We start from the raw sequence: 16,122 nt of genomic DNA, 5'->3' as shown, positions 1-16,122 counted from the left end.
AAAGACAATTCAGTAATGGATAATGTAAGTGTGTAGTATGGTCACCTGGAAGAAAGGACAGGCCATATCTTGAGAAATTGTCAAAAACCCGAAATGAAATGTAATAAAAGAAAAAAAAAAAAAGTAAAATTTTTATTAGCTGTTAGAACTACTGTATACTGATTATATTCAATACTTGCATCAGAAATGAGCCAACATATGCCAGAATGAGGAAGCGCTGTGCCACAGGAACTGGATCATATTTTGAAGCCGCTGAAAAGTCCAGTCTATTAACACAGACAGTGTCCGACCAAGATGCTTTCAGGAATGCTGTTAGTAACTACTTGAGGTTCATCTGATAGAGAGTGTTAGATGTTGTGGGGTGACCACTGCTGAAGCAGCTGTACTCAGCTCTTGTCCTATTGTTTTTCATAGATCCGAATATTTCAGAATAGCTGTTCGGTGGAATCATTTGGTAAAATCCTGACTCTTACTCTTGGAGAAATGTCAGTCTATCATCCTGTACTTCAGGACATCAAATATAGACTAAATTAATTAAAGAATAAAGTTTTTGCTCCAATATCTTATTTCTGGCAATGACTCAGTGGGAATTATGCATGTGATCTGTCCTGAGAAAGACACATCATATAAAACTTTCTGTCAGATTCTGTAACGTTTGCTCTTGGGGAACTGCAGAAAACCATAGACTTTATGTTGGATCACTGTCATGTCTTCCAAGAAAAATTTTAGTGTTGTATTTAAAAGGAGCTAACTCATTTGCATTATAAAAAAATGGCATAGTCTTATTATGCTGATAGATACAGCTACTTATCCTTAATTGATAAAATTAAGTAATTGTATTCTATTAGTTTATGTCAGAAGTGCCTAGACTGAAAAAACAATGTGCTGCAGCAAGCTAACTTTTATTTTTGAAGCACTGAAGAGCCTAGTTTAGTTAGCATGCTACTTATAAGAAACAGCATTTATTTGCTGTGGATGAGTTTAAAAACTAGTCCAGAAAAACAAGGAATATATTGACATCTGTGTACTGTTATCTAATTCAGTTTATGGCAACTCAGCTAAGAATAGCTTTACATGAATCTAAGGAATTAATATGTTTAATGTAGCCTATTACTTGGATCTGAAATCATTCATGGTTTTGTGAACAAAGATCAAATATACAACCATCATGCAATTAAAAGGTTTGTTACAATGGCAAAGATACTTAACATGCAGTACAATCTATATGTAATTTGATTTCATCCCACTATCCCTAAACTGGAATGGGGATCTGATATATATGTGCTGGGATGTGGCCTAGAATTTCTCACCTGTGATTACCCAGCATTTCTCTACTGAAATTGGATTTTTCTGGCAGAGAATAACTGGATTCCAGAAGACAGCTTGAGTATGAACATTCTGGGCAGTTCAGATCATCTCTATAATGTCTGAAAACAGCAATAAATCTTCCCTCTGTCCTGTACAGCCTGAGAAAATAATTGGCATGCTCATTACCTTTTCTTCATACTGAGAGCTGAGTGAAATTTACCCTCATGGACTATATGAAGAGAACGGATGTCCGGCTTTTCTTGAACTGTTGTTGCGTCTTTGCAGAAGTAGTTATGGTGCTGTTTCTTTGCAAATTTTCCCTTGTAGAGAAAAAAAAAAAAAGGCTGACAAATTACAAACTTTTCTACTTTCCAAAGAGAAGTTTTTGCTTACAATTTGGCTGCTTTGAGTTACAAATGCCAGTAAAACACCTTATATAAAGAAAGTGGCTCACAATCGAAAATACAGAGGACGAATCAGTCTAAACAAATAAACAGTTAATCATATTTCATATTTTTCTTAGCTCAAATTTCTAACACTTTTTTGTTCTTATGGCATTATTTCTAGCCGTAAGAAATTGTTTCCAAATCCTCCACACGCCTTTTTATTTTTATATTGGTAAAGAAAAAAACAGCTGTGCTACACAATTTCTTAAGCATTTAGGTTTTAGGAAAATGAATATAAGGTTAGGTACTTTCTTTCATTACCTGCCATCCTTAGCTACACTGAATATGAGAGTTTTAATTTTTTTTTTTTTTTAATGTATAAAGCTTTAAAAAAAATTTTCTGTGAAAATACTCTACTGGATACTACCAGTCTGATTTTATGAAAACCTAGATGTTTAGCAATAAAGATAACATGTGGTGTTGAATCATAAGAATTAAAATTTGAGCTCCTGATGTTTATTAAAATAACTAAAAAAGAATGAACTTAAGAGGTGCATAGTTTGAAACAAGTATGACTGATTTTATGACTTCTAAAAATGAATGACATTGAAATTCTTTAGCAGGAGTTATCTTTATATGGGCTGATAATTGTAGGCTCTTCCTTAACCAGGCTGCGAATGCAGCCATGACACAGATCTCAACATAGTGGAGCCAAGAAAGGCAGAAGCAACTTTGCAAAAGCAAGTTATCTATCAAATCAATTTCAAAGGAAAGCCTGAAGTCTTGGCATTTCAATCAAGTGTAAAAGTGAGGCAAAAAGAGGGCAAATGATCTGAAATGAGCTGTTTTCTCATAGAAGAAAGGAAGAAAATAAAGAAAAAGAAAAGAAAAATCCTGGTGATAACGTTAGAATAGTGAAAATAAATAATTTATTTACTGTGAAGAAAAATGTTTCATTTTCATTTGGGGCATTTCAACAAGTCAAATATACAGTAAATCTGTGACTGGGTTGTAGACAAATGAAATAGTTGCTATTAGAACAATGGATTTTTTTTTTTCTCTTTAGGACCTTTCAGGACATGAAGTTATCAAATGCTTCTGTCTTATTTCTTAATACTGATTGAGTGTGTATTCCTCAGATGTACCATTTCTTCACATAACTGGTGAGGAGAAGATTACATGCTTTCTATAACACAGTGAAATATGTGAAGGGTACAGAGGGCACAATCTAGACCTGCTGTCATCCGCATCTGAGTCACAGTCCGATCATAAAAAGAAGATATCACAGGTATTAGGAACTATCTCCTTCCAGGTCATAAGGTATAGCATTGTGACATGCAATTTTATTTCCTTTAGTGTTGTAAGGGTAAAGACAGGTAGCAGAGCTACCCATTTCTCACTGCCTGGCCTTTGAATACCATGCAGGTGTTTCTTTTTTTTAACATGCTCTTCAATTTAATGAAAAAGCAAATCTGTTCACTTTTTCACTTATCACTTTTATACTGCACTATCTTTTTCCTCATTCTAATAATAGATTATATTTTGAAAGCATATTATGAGACAATAGGCAATTTAAACAGAACTACTTCCTGCACTGTAATTTCTATAAATGATACGTACATTAGAAGCCTGTGCTATAAGCAGTAGGCAGGATTACTAAGAAAGTCCCCATCACTGTGACTGTAGTAAAGAAATTATGTACATAAACCAAGAGAGAATATCCACTGCTGTGATCAGTGTCTGAAAACTATGTGGCAGGCTCTAGTCCTGATCCCTAATGGATGCCCCCTTTGACTTCAGTCAGACTGGAGGGTCATGCAGCCCACACTCTCTGCAGGTCATTCATTAGCTTGCTTTGTGCCCTCAGAGTATCAGCCCTCTATTCATCCCTACCCTTTCTCTTGCATAAGAGGCTGAGCTGGGTTGTTTCATTGCTGTCCTCAAGGCAGCCTACATTAGCTTACAGCTTCTGTATTGTAAATGTTTTGATGTAAATGAATTCTCTACCATTCTGTGGTTTGATAACACAATGATGATCATATTAAGAGAGAATTCCCATCTGAGTTGTGTAAGCCAGACAGTACTGACCACTATATCTCTTCATGGCATGTTTGTCCTCTTCTTCCCCTTTTCTTTCAGTGGAAATTTAATTTAAAAACAGATAGCTGTTCTTTGCAAATAAGATACTGAGGACTCAGTGATTTTCTTTTTGTTCATCCTGATCTGACAATTCTTTAAAAGGCAGTTTCTTTGGAGATCTGGATTTTATCATTCCCAGAGAAGAAACAAGCCCAGAAAACAAACAAACAAACAAAAGCATTTTGGCTTTGGAGGTATAAAGCCAGGTTAACCTCTCATTATAGCTTAGTATTGTTATTTTTACATTAGTGTGTGTTCTTTTATTTCTTTGCCTCTCTCTCTTTCTCCCTGCTACAGAAAAAAACATGTCACCCTTTGATATTTGTCATTTGTTTCCGTAATTTTGAGATAATTTAGGCTCAGCTGAAAACACTGGTGTTGGTGGGGCAGACAGGCATTTTGGCTGTCCTGTCTCTGAGACCTTTCATTAATTTCAAGCTGCCTTTGGAAGAGCATCCCCAATTAGCTATAACTCTCTAACAAACACACTTAAATCTCTGCATCATCCTGAAGAGTACTCCTTGGTAACCTTTCCTTGTCTTTAACAAGTGGGTTGGTTTGTCTGCTGAGACTTGCTTAAAGCAGTCAAGTGTTTTTCTTCCGTTTTCATTTGTGAAGCAGTTTGCAGCAGTTGTCCCCGGTGTAGACTCAACTTCAGCTAACCATGTTTTTACTGCTGCTAGACTAGAAAATTGCTATATCCTGGAAAATGCTCATGCATGTTTTTGTGTAAGTGCAGGATGAAGAGTGGAAGGACGGTGTCAGCTGATGATTTATAAAATCCAACCAGCTCAGCTGGTGCTCATAAAGAAGCACAAAAGCATAACATAAGCTCATGTTATCCCGGGTGATATCCCAGAGACAGGTAGAAAGCAAAATGGTGTTACATCCCTGGAGCTTCTGCAGACACAGCATGTAACTTTTTCTGACTTTGTGAGATTTGTGTTGACTTGATAACTGTGTCATACATAAGTCTTTTAATCCTTCAGATATAGGAAAACACATTTTATTTGCTGCTCATGTTTCTGAAATACTTAACAATATTGTGGTGCCTATGCATAGCTCTGTTTTTTTTAAGCTTTGCCTGTTTACCTAGCCATGTCCTTAGTGCAGTCAAGTCCGGGCAAATTTTCTTGCTCCAGCAATTCTTGATTTCAGCTTGGGTAGAGTAATGTTAGGACATTCTCGCTTTAAACGAGTGAAGGATAACCAGAAGTATGTCTCTCTTGGTTTGCTTGTGCATGATAAAACGTTCGTTTTTCATTTTAGTCTTCCACAAATAAGGCTGGAAGTTAGAAATAAGGTTTAATTAGAAAACCACGTTAGGAAATGTAGGATATGTTAGGAATTAGGAAATGTATAACTGGGCACATGCCAAAGTAGTCTTATCAAATTAAGAAAGTAAGAATAATGACAATCAGTATGCCACGTTACCAAAAAATGTAGGATTTTATATTACAATTCTTTTAAGCACCACATGGATATTCCTGATTAGCATAAAGAACAACTTTTTGCAGAGTAAGTTTTGTTTATCAATCAAGTTAAGTTTTCCCCAGCTTTTTATTTGCTCTCTCAATCATGATTTTTAACTGAGTGTAAAACTGACTGACTAATCAATACAGACCGGCTAAATTCCTAAGTCTCATTTCTCAGAGCAGTAATGTTGAGAGGGCAGAAGAAACAAAGGCAAGTGGTATCTTCTTACTACTCCTTGGAGATCTCACTACCAAAGAACTCCCACACCTAATACATAATGAAATATCTGTTAATGTCCATAAAGCTCCTGTGGCATTTAGCACTCTTGATTTTATGTTGTCTGGTTTTGAAACCTTATAAAGTGTAATGTTCTCTAACCTTTCAAAAACATTCACAGGTGTGATGTCAATGTTTCCTAAGTACTCAGCTTTCGTTATTATAAACTTAACTTTTGTTTACAAAAGCCCAGACTGTGATAATTCACTGCCTTGTGGGGCCTGGGCAAGGGGCAGGGTGGGGGGAGGGGGTTGGGGAAGGGAGGGAAAAGAAGAAAGAAAAATAAAGGAATATTTTGCATCTTAACACTTTCTGTATTTTCCTCTTCAAAATTCCATTCCTCTTTGATAAGTGAAAAGACCTTTTTTACATATGCTTATTTAAAATTCTTTTCTGTATCTTGAACCTTTGGTTTTACTTACCTTATACGTTTTAACGTGTGTTAGTTTTTTAAATTTTTTTTTTCTGACTTGCAGTTATGCCAAAACCACTCTTGATTTTCATTTAATCCAAACTCAAGCTAATCTGTACAGTTAAAGATTCATCTAGTAGAAAACTATAATTGTACCATTTATATGTTGGCAACTTGCCTGTAATTATCAGTTCTTCACTTTTTCATGGTTCCTTTGATATGATAAACATATTTCTTTTTTGTATAGTTTTATAGTTATTCTTTTCTCTAGTTACCCATTTGCACAACTCAAGAAATATTAAAAAAAAAATCTTACTTGTTTCTTCAGAAGCTGTTTGTCTCTATTGCAGGTTTTGACATACTCTGTTTGCACACTGAATATTGAAAGCAACACAAAACCAATCATAGTCATGCTATCACCTCCAGTCTGCCATTTGGAAGCACAGTGGCAGCTGAAATGCAGCACTCATTTCCAATAATTGAGGTATGCCTAGACAGGAAAGATATTACTCTTTCAGTGAAAATGTTAATTTTTGTCTATGGTGAGAATGACCTGAATCTACATGCAGTGTCAGAAAGTTTTCAGTGTGGGAGCAAAGTACTTTGTTGGTAATAAGTATGATGATATGTTGGTGGTGGTTTGAAATCACTGACATGCTGTTAATTCATCCGCATCCATAGTACAGAATGGATTACAGAAATCCAATAATTTTATTGCTGAATTATTGATACTGACAAAATGTTTAACCAAGGCAATTTCTCTTTCCCATTAAATATTATTTGGTTTCAGTGTATTAAAGTATCATTTTTCTTATAGTTTGCTTCTTTAATCTCTAGCTTTCTGACATTTTCTTTCTCATTTCCATGTATAATCTTCTTTCTCCTTTTCTTTCTCACATGAATGCTGGTGATTTTGACCAGAAGCACAGAAATGACATTCTGTAGCAATGACTGATTTTATTTAATTTGAGGTATGCTGGTGGGCAATGATTTAAAGGGTTCATAGCCTTGTAGAACAACAGGAAGATGGATTCTCTTCAAGTGACAGCTGATATCACTGAATTTCCAATGGGCTACATAAATTTGATAAAGATATAAAGGTAAATATTTTTATTTCAGGTTTGTATGTAACTAAGTGGAAAAGGAAAACCAAAGTCTGTAGGGATGGATCCTAAATTTGCAGCATGAGTAAAATTTATTGTGTTGGAAAATATTTTTTTCTTTTTCCTCCCCAGGAGGCTAAAAAAATAAGCTTACTGGCAGTAGATGCTTTGCTTCATCGATCTGAGAATCAGATCAACTACTTTAGGGAAACAGAATATCTATTTAAATGGCTGCCAGATTCCCTCAACAATTGTTGTAAATTCTCATAATCTCTGCTTAAATTCTAGTTTGGTAGATTTTATCTGTAGCCATTCCCACTAAAAAATGTGTTTGTTATTTAATTTATTATGTTTATTGAAAAAAGAATCTAATGACAAAGGTTTCCCAAGTCGTCATCATGGAAAAAGGTAAAATGCAACCAAAAATAGGAAAGTTTTTTGTTTGGTTTATTACCTGGGGTTTCTTCTCTGGTTATTAAAATGGAAGGCTCTTAGAAGTAGGAACTCGGTGAAGTGTCTGAATACACACCAGATTATCATTTAAACAATGTTTTGCCAGTCAGCTCTGGTAAGTGGTAAGTAAGCAAATAAAAGTTTGTAGAGGAATTTATTTGAATAAATTCAAGAACAGTATAATTCTTGACTTTTGCTATTAAAGTGGTAGCAAACATGATTTTTTTTTTTCTCCCCCAGAATGGGGGCCCTTAAGAACATGGGCATGCAAAAAAATCCCAAGCTCTTGCTAGGATTTAATACCAAACCTTAGCTGCAAGATGAGTCCATTCTTTGTTGCATAAGCAAAATGTCTTTAAATCTGCAGGCAGGAAAAATGTAAGACTCTGAGAAATTAGTTCAAAAAGTTTACCTATTTGCTTTCATATGCAATATCAATTATTTTGATTGTCTTCACAGATAAAGAAAAACATTTCATTTCTAATAAAATATCCTTCCTTATATAAAGAGTCTGAAAGCACCATTTTATGGATTTTAAGCATTGAATTGTGAACAGTTTTTGTTTTCTTTCACATTATAGATCTAAAGGTCAGTTATTAAGTATGGATGTTGATATATGTACATGCATGCCATATAACTCTAGATACATAGTAATATGGAAAAAAGTGGGTCTTTCAGAAGAAGCTAAGGCTATGGAAGTAATTTTCTTTTAAATGGCAAGATTAATTGAACAGATCACATGACCTGAGAGTATTAATTTAGGGGACATATAGGAGTTGCTATTTTATAACAGTGAAAATATCCTCAAGATATATAATTGCAGGAGGAGAGATGCATTGTCATAGTATTTCTCTATTGATTTTATGCTTGGTAGATTTGCAGAGGAAGAAACTATTTTTATTTCCACAGCACTTTTACTAGAATTTTGCTGAATCTCTAACCCCATTTAATCTGTGGTAAGTATGGCTTTTCTTTCTTAAATTCTACTTTTCCCTGAATCAGTTAAAGGAAATTAGGTGTTGAGGGAATTAATCTGAATGTATTTAAAGCTCAATCGATCCTTGTGATTTTTTCTGAGAGTAGATCACAGAAGTTTAAAGAAAGTGCATACAGCAATTTTGTGTGACATTCAAATTATTTGCACTAACCCTGAGGCCAGGCACCAAGTAATTGTATTTGTTTTTAAATTCTTCTTGGGGCTTCATCCAACGGCTTTTCTGAGTTCCCAGCAACAGCCATTGACTTCTGCTGAGACTGAAGACTGACTTGCTAATGGACATGTGTTTGGTGGGAATGATATTGGACTTCAGATCCTAAGCCCACCTGAAATCCTCTGGTGGAGGAAGCTGGGTGTTCTGAAAAAATCAGAATAGGGACAACATACTCCTGTGTGTCCCTTCACTCATCAACTAGACATTCTGTGAGGTGCATTTATGTGTTGCTACTGATCGCAGCATGTTGGTACCACTGCTGAGATTAGCCGTCAGGCATGGAGCTCTGCAAGGTACTCCATGGATCTTCAAGAGACAGTTAATTATGGCTCTTCCTTTTCAAGACAATAACAAATGGGCTTTATCAGCAAGTCAGATAGCTCTGCTTCTACCAGCTGCAGCCATTTTGACAGTTTCAAATGCTCAATTGATTTTTTTTCAGTGGTATGCACAAGAGAAGAAAAAGCTACTGATAGGGCTATGTGACAACAGATGCTTTCCTTCTCTGTCTGTAATATTAGTGGAAGACGACAACAAATTTTTCCTAGCTTATGCAGTAATTTATTTTTGTTTATCTCCTACACCCAGAATATCTCTTAAGGGCTTGAGTCATGATTCATTTTGCTGGTCGGGAACAAGAACCTTAGTAGCTCCTAAATCCAGGAGTCAGTTCTCCTCAGACTGCAAAAGTAGTGTAAAGCAGCTCTGATTAAATCTTATGATTTTGGTCAGCCATGAAGTCACTTCTCTGTCTCTTTCTCCCTTGTTTTCTGCTTAAGTGCAGCACAAATGAAATGACGAAATGAGGACAGGAGCTGTGATAGCTTGGACTATGTAAGCTTCGTTTCTTACTTTCCCATTTTTATTGTGAGACAGGTGTGCACTGACAGACAATGCTATGTTTAAAATCTTGGGCAACAGAAGAACCTGAGTGTTATTAATTCCTAACTGGTTTGTTTTCCTCTCCCTCCCCTCCCACCCCCACAAGAATATATGCACATTTACTGTAATCTCTCTGGAGGATTACGTTCTCTGCAGAATACAATTAAGATGGCAGTGAATAAGAATTAGATTATAGTCTTTAAAATATCCTTAGTGCTGACGACTGTGTTCTTTATTGTAGAAAGCAAAATGACCAGCATTATGTATAAACTTCTAGGCACTACATAGAGATGTTTGTAGTTTTCACAAATACATTGTTTGAGCTAACTGAACCCATCTGGTTTCCTCATCACTCTTCTTGTAAGATGGCAGAATCTTTTCATTATTCTGAATACTAAAAATGTGAAGTTTAGAAATCTTCACAACCAGAACTACATTCAGACAGCTGATTGTAGTAATTAAGAGAAGGAAATGTTAAATAGAGCCTTCACAGTAGGAAACATTTCTCTTAACGTTTGCCTGACGTGTAAGATTTGGTACTTTGATATGGAACTGGCACATTTATGAGATTCCCTCATGCCACAGCTGCCAACTTTGGCCGCCTGGTTGTTGACAGATTGCACAGAGAGCTGGGGCTTTAATCCATTTGCAGCACCTGCCATTGATTTATTGTTGGTCATTTTACTGATCCGGTCTCATTCTTTCAGCAAAGCTGACCTTTTCTAGTTTTACTGGTCATTCTGTTATGTATTAGTTCTTTCCTAGAAGGAAAACATTTTTCACTGTTGCATTTCTGTAACGAGAACTTGTTGCAGAGAAACAGAATTATATTGTAAGACCTATCCAGAAGATTTCCATACTGAGAGTTAACAGACTCTTAGCGGCACTCATTTATATGAGAAACCACAAACAGGAGGTATAGATGAAAGAGAAATATGAGCCAGGTTTTGCTTTGGGTGCAGGTCTAAAAGTCCCAGACTATTCCTGAGTCCTGTATGTCCTGACTTTGAATTTGTAACCACATCCTTCCAGTTCAGTGACCTTCATGGTTGACTTTCAATAGAAACCCCTTTAAGTTCTGTGTCTGTGCTTAACATGTGGCACTACTGTGAAAAGTGATTATAAAAGAGAGACTTTATTATTCAACAAATGTGCCTTTTTGTGTATTCAGTGACATAATGCTGACTTCAGTTATGAAAGGAAGATACGGTGCATTTACTCTACCCAACAAGACAGAGTAAGCACAGCCAGGAGAAAATAACGTGGATTCTAGCCCGTCGTGTACATCACCAACAATTTAGTGCTGTTTGAGGGCTTGCAGCAATTATGCCTATGGTTTGAAGACAAAGGTGTTGCTTGTACATCAGCAAGGCCAGTGCTTGCACACACTTAGGGTATGGCTGGGAGCTTAAGCCGATCTGCGAGGAGGTAATGTGAGCAACTGGAAAGGAGATCTGGTTAGAAGGGAAAATTAAGGAATGGAAGAAAAAGTCTGCTGAAATACTGTCAGAATTTGGGAATTACTAGCCTGGGAACCAGGCCTGTGAAGCATCCTTGAGAAGTGCAGCTGGCATTTTTGAAATGCAGCTGGGCACCTGGAAACTGGACATATCCTGAGACACCACTGATAAGCACAAAGCCAAGTAACTGTAACAGCTACTTATTATCTGAAAGGTGGAAACATCCTGAGAAATTAAGAATCAGTATCTGCCATTGGCTGTTCTAACTGCAAGAACAGGAAAACAGGCTGGAAAATTAAAAACTGATCTGAGAGGATAGAAAACATCATTATCTATTGGCTCTCTCAGGTGAAATTAACATCTATTTGGTGCTTTAAATGGTAGAGACCCTCCATGTCTCCATGGTATAAAAAAGGCTTAATTTTTACTCAAAATGGAGGTTCTCTCTCTGAGAACTTCCCATAGTGCATGTACTGTTCCTTCTCCTAAACAGGTTGCATGACCTTTCTGTGAGATTTTTGGATGCTTGCTAGGGATGCCTGACTGACTGCAGACTCCGTGATGCAGATCGCCTTGAAATGAGACTTTGTTATTTATTTGCCTCTCTGGAGTGGACACACTTCTGGAGTCAGTTTTCTTTATCCGCTCCTCTAGGATACTTTGGCCTCCTTCTGGAATCTGTTTGCTGTGCTTGGTACCATATATATAAATATAAGTAATTTATCATGAGTATATCTGCCATTATATTATTGCTAACTTTGCTTTATTGGTGATAAGTTTGTAGTGACTCGTAGTATTATATGTATACTTGTTACTGTTATTATTGTGTGCTGATATTTTTGATTGTTTCTATATTATTGATTGCTGATAATAATTTGTAATAGCTTGATGTATATGTATTCACTTTATTAATCATAAGTATATTGATTAGTGGTCATTTTTGTAGTATTTGTTGTAATCTGTAATAAAGTAGAGAAAATTAGGGGATAAAGCCTAAGCCTCCTTGTGCATTATGGAATCCTACAAAACCCATGGCTGTGATCTCCATACACCCTGCAGACCAGGTGACCCTTTACACTGTGAGAGGAGGCAGCCTGCTTTATGTAGGACAGCGGTGCCCTTGATAGGAAGGACTCAGTTTAGCAGGTTGAGTTTATAGAGCTGTTGGGAAGAAAAAAAATTAAGTAATATTACTTATTTGCTCTGCAAATTAAAATGAATAAGAATATAGCTATAGAAACCCTCAACACCATTTTTATAGCACTCTCAGAATATTGTCTGTCTTACTAGCAGCTCAGATGTTCTCATTTTGCCATATATACTTGAAAATTCAAAAAAGTTGTTTGGATTTTGCCAGTGAGTCAAGGAAAACAATTGTTTATTTTATGCAGGACGAGAAGGTTCCTGTTGAGATTCAGCCTTTTTTTCTTGTGCTTTCTATCATTACAATATTTGACAAAAAAAATCTAGAACAAATGGACACCTTATAATTTACTAACTTCAATGTTGTAAAGGTTTACTTTGTGTGTCAATAGAGCATATTAGATAGATAGGTAAAGAATATTTATAAATAGCACTTGACATGCACGTAAAATAATGGAAAAGCTCACACCTCTTCCGGAAAACATCCTCATTTGATATTCATGTTCAATCCATTCTATTTTTGGAAGGAGTGATATTTTTATTCAGTATTTTGTATATGGTAACATAATATTAATTAGTGATATAATAACGTAAAGTGACTTGCAGTGAACAGAGAAAATTGAACTGAGTCATAGATAATCAGACATGTGATAATGGGCTTCAGTGAAACAAAGTTGATAAATGAATGCTCAAAATATACATGTATTTGAAAAAATAAAGGTCCTTGTGTGCAATGACATTAGTGTTTGCTGCGATATTTCTCAGCATATTATTTTTCTACACTTCAGTGACCAAAATCTTCAAAAAATTAAATTGTCTCAAGTTAGGTGTATCGTGTATTAAAAGGAGTGTCTGGAAATTAATTTAAATAATTATTTAATGTGTTTCTGAGATACTAACAAAAAAACCTGCAAAAAAGAGCCATCTGTGGCATATTGATACAAGCGGAAATTCAATGTATGGATCACATACAAGATATAATTCAGAAGTAGTCAAATTCAGAAGCAGTCAATTAAGGTTTCAGGGTTTGCACTAATATCTACTTCTCAGCACACATACACATTATCTTTACTATGGAGTTACCCTGGATAGAATATCTGTATGGATGTACTGGGGTTGTTAAGTTTGGAGAAAAGGAGGCTGAGGGAAGACCTTATTGCTCTGAGAGCAATATCTGAGCAACTATCTGAGAGGAGGTTGTAGCAAGGTGGATGCTGCTTTCTTCTCCCAATTAACAAGTGATAGGACAAGAGCAAACAGGAAATGGCCTCAAGTTACACCAGGTAAGGTTTAGATTGTATATTAGGAAAACTTTATTCACGTGGTTGAGCCATGATCCCTGGAGGTTTTTAAAAAATGTGTAGATGTAACGCTGAGGGACATGATTTTGGGGTAACTTGGCAGTGTTAGGCTAACAGTTGCACTTGATGATCTTAAAGGTCTCTTCCAACCAAAATGGTTCTATGTTAGCCCCAAACAAAATATGTTAGAGCACTAATATCAGAAAAGTGTTTTGAGTTCAAGTAATTCAAGGTGAAAATGGTCTTGTGTTGAATGAAAACTGTCACATTTTCCATTTATGCTCTCTTTTATGGGCTGGGGAGGGCATCCTACATTTTTAGGACATCTACATTAGTAAAACATGCATGCTTCAAAGCTCTTTAGTATATGTAAGTCTTATATAAGATTACTACAGAGTAATTTCAATAAGATAGACTAATTAAGTCTAAATAAAATGAGTTTGGAAATTACATCTTTCTGTCAGTGGAAATGGAATTGAAGTCAACGTGGCTGGTTAGCTTGTCCAAAGAGATTAGTTTCTCTGACCACTTCAAGGTCTGTTTGCTTCTTTTTTGCTGATGCACTCTATATGTTTCTTTGTTTAGTTTAATGTGCTTTCCTTTGTTTTACTTACAAGCAAATGAAAATAGACACAGGCATACATCTGAAAGTTTATTGGCTGTATTATTGCATCCTTTTGTGCACAAAGTCTATGTCACCCAAACTGATAAATCTAGATGTGGGAAAAACGCTTTCTGCAGCTCTTGACTTTGTGTTTCCTTCTGATGGCTTTCAACATCTAAAAGGTTTCATTCAAATGTCCTATCCATTAATTTACTCTTAATATCTGACTCCCAACTTTTTTGTACTGAGCATAGGATTTGCTTCTCCTCAAAGATTAAGATCCTATAGATGATATAAATTTACAAACTTCTATTTCTCTGTGCGTATATATTCTTCTATTACTGTTCTGGCCTGTGTGGCTAATATTTCCCCACATGGAGTTGATAATACACCAATACTTTTTGTTGGTCATAAATCTCTTGAAAAATGATGTTTCAGAGTGGCTGAAATGTGGGAACTCAGGTAAAATTTCCCAAGTAGTCTGAATGCAACAAGATGACAAAACATGTTGGTTTATTAAGACAAGTTAAAGGAATTTAAAAAACAACTTAGGATGTGTACAATAAAATTCCTTGCCTACCTCCATGGGAGGATTTGATATAGTGTGAGATGGAGCTTCTAAACCAAATGAACAGGTAAATATTGTTTAGAAAAGGTGAATTTACTAAAGTAATTGCTTGTAGTACGTTGACTTGTGGTAAAAACTAACAAAATAATGGTAAAACACAATATTTGCATGTAAATTAAAGCTTTGCCAGGAAAGTCAACAGAAAATAAAAGGCTGAGGTTCTCCTTAAAAGCATAATAAAGGAGAAAACTATCTTGCAGGTGTGAGTTAGTAGTCATGTGAAATGGTTTTATTCCATGAAAATATCATTTGTTTAGACAAAGTGTGTGCACTGAAGATACAGTGAAATAATTACAGAAAGGTTCTGTAAGATTTCTGAAGGTCTTACTTTATAGACATCAACTATGTTCAGCAAGTTTATATAACATGAAAACAGCATGAATAGCTGTGAAGTTTTCTTAATGTTTTTATGCATCTTCTTTGTATGAACACTGTCATAATTTAAAACTTTTAATATGTCTTTCACCATGTATTTATAAGTCACTGACACAAAATTAAAGCAACTCTTGCATCCAATTGCTGATGTAGATTTTAGATTTTAGTGTAAGTCATGCAAATAAAATGTTGCTTAAGGTCTTCAGTAATCAAACAATAAAAGTCAATTCTGTATATTTTCCCAGTCATTCTTGTGTCAAGAACAATTCAGAGCAATTCAATCTGAGATTTGTAGCCTGTGAAATTAAACATTTGTAAATCACTGTAATGTATTTGATCATATATTGCAGAAAGAGAATTTAATTCTAGAAAATTATATTCACTTTCTATTGCATTTCTGTAATGACCTCTGAAGGCCGGATCTTGATGAACTGTGTTAAAGCAATAATTCATTTGCTTCCTTGGCATGTTTTATGTTTTTCAGAATAATTCGGTTTTCTGTGAGAACATGAAATGTCCTATGAATATACAAGGTTTGTTTCCTCTTTAGCATTTCATCTGCTAGCTTCCATTTATGATTGTGTTTCTTACAGCATATTAGCAAAAGCCGACTTTCAAGTGTGAAGTTTGGTTTCATAAACATTTCATAAACAATAGGATGTCAAGAGTTCCTTTTATTTTTAATTCTAATTAAAAAATTAAGCAATTGATGAAAAAAGTCATTGTGAAAGAGTTTTCATCCATTTAATACTAAAAACATTGCTAAAATGAAAATAGGAAAATGAAGATGTAATGGTCAGTATTTTGGGGAAAACTACAACAACTGGGCAAAAAAGTAGTAGTAACTAAATTACATAGATTATTCATTCAAATATATCTCTTTATAAATCTCTTTATATTTTATTTACCTAAAAAAGATAATTCTAGTACCTTCAAAATGAAAAATTTCATTCCCCGCCCCCCCC

This window comes from Calidris pugnax, unplaced genomic scaffold (assembly GCF_001431845.1).
Source record: "Calidris pugnax isolate Ruff unplaced genomic scaffold, ASM143184v1 scaffold209, whole genome shotgun sequence".
In the NCBI taxonomy this organism is placed as follows: Eukaryota; Metazoa; Chordata; class Aves; order Charadriiformes; family Scolopacidae; genus Calidris; species Calidris pugnax.
This window is presented reverse-complemented; position numbering follows the sequence as displayed.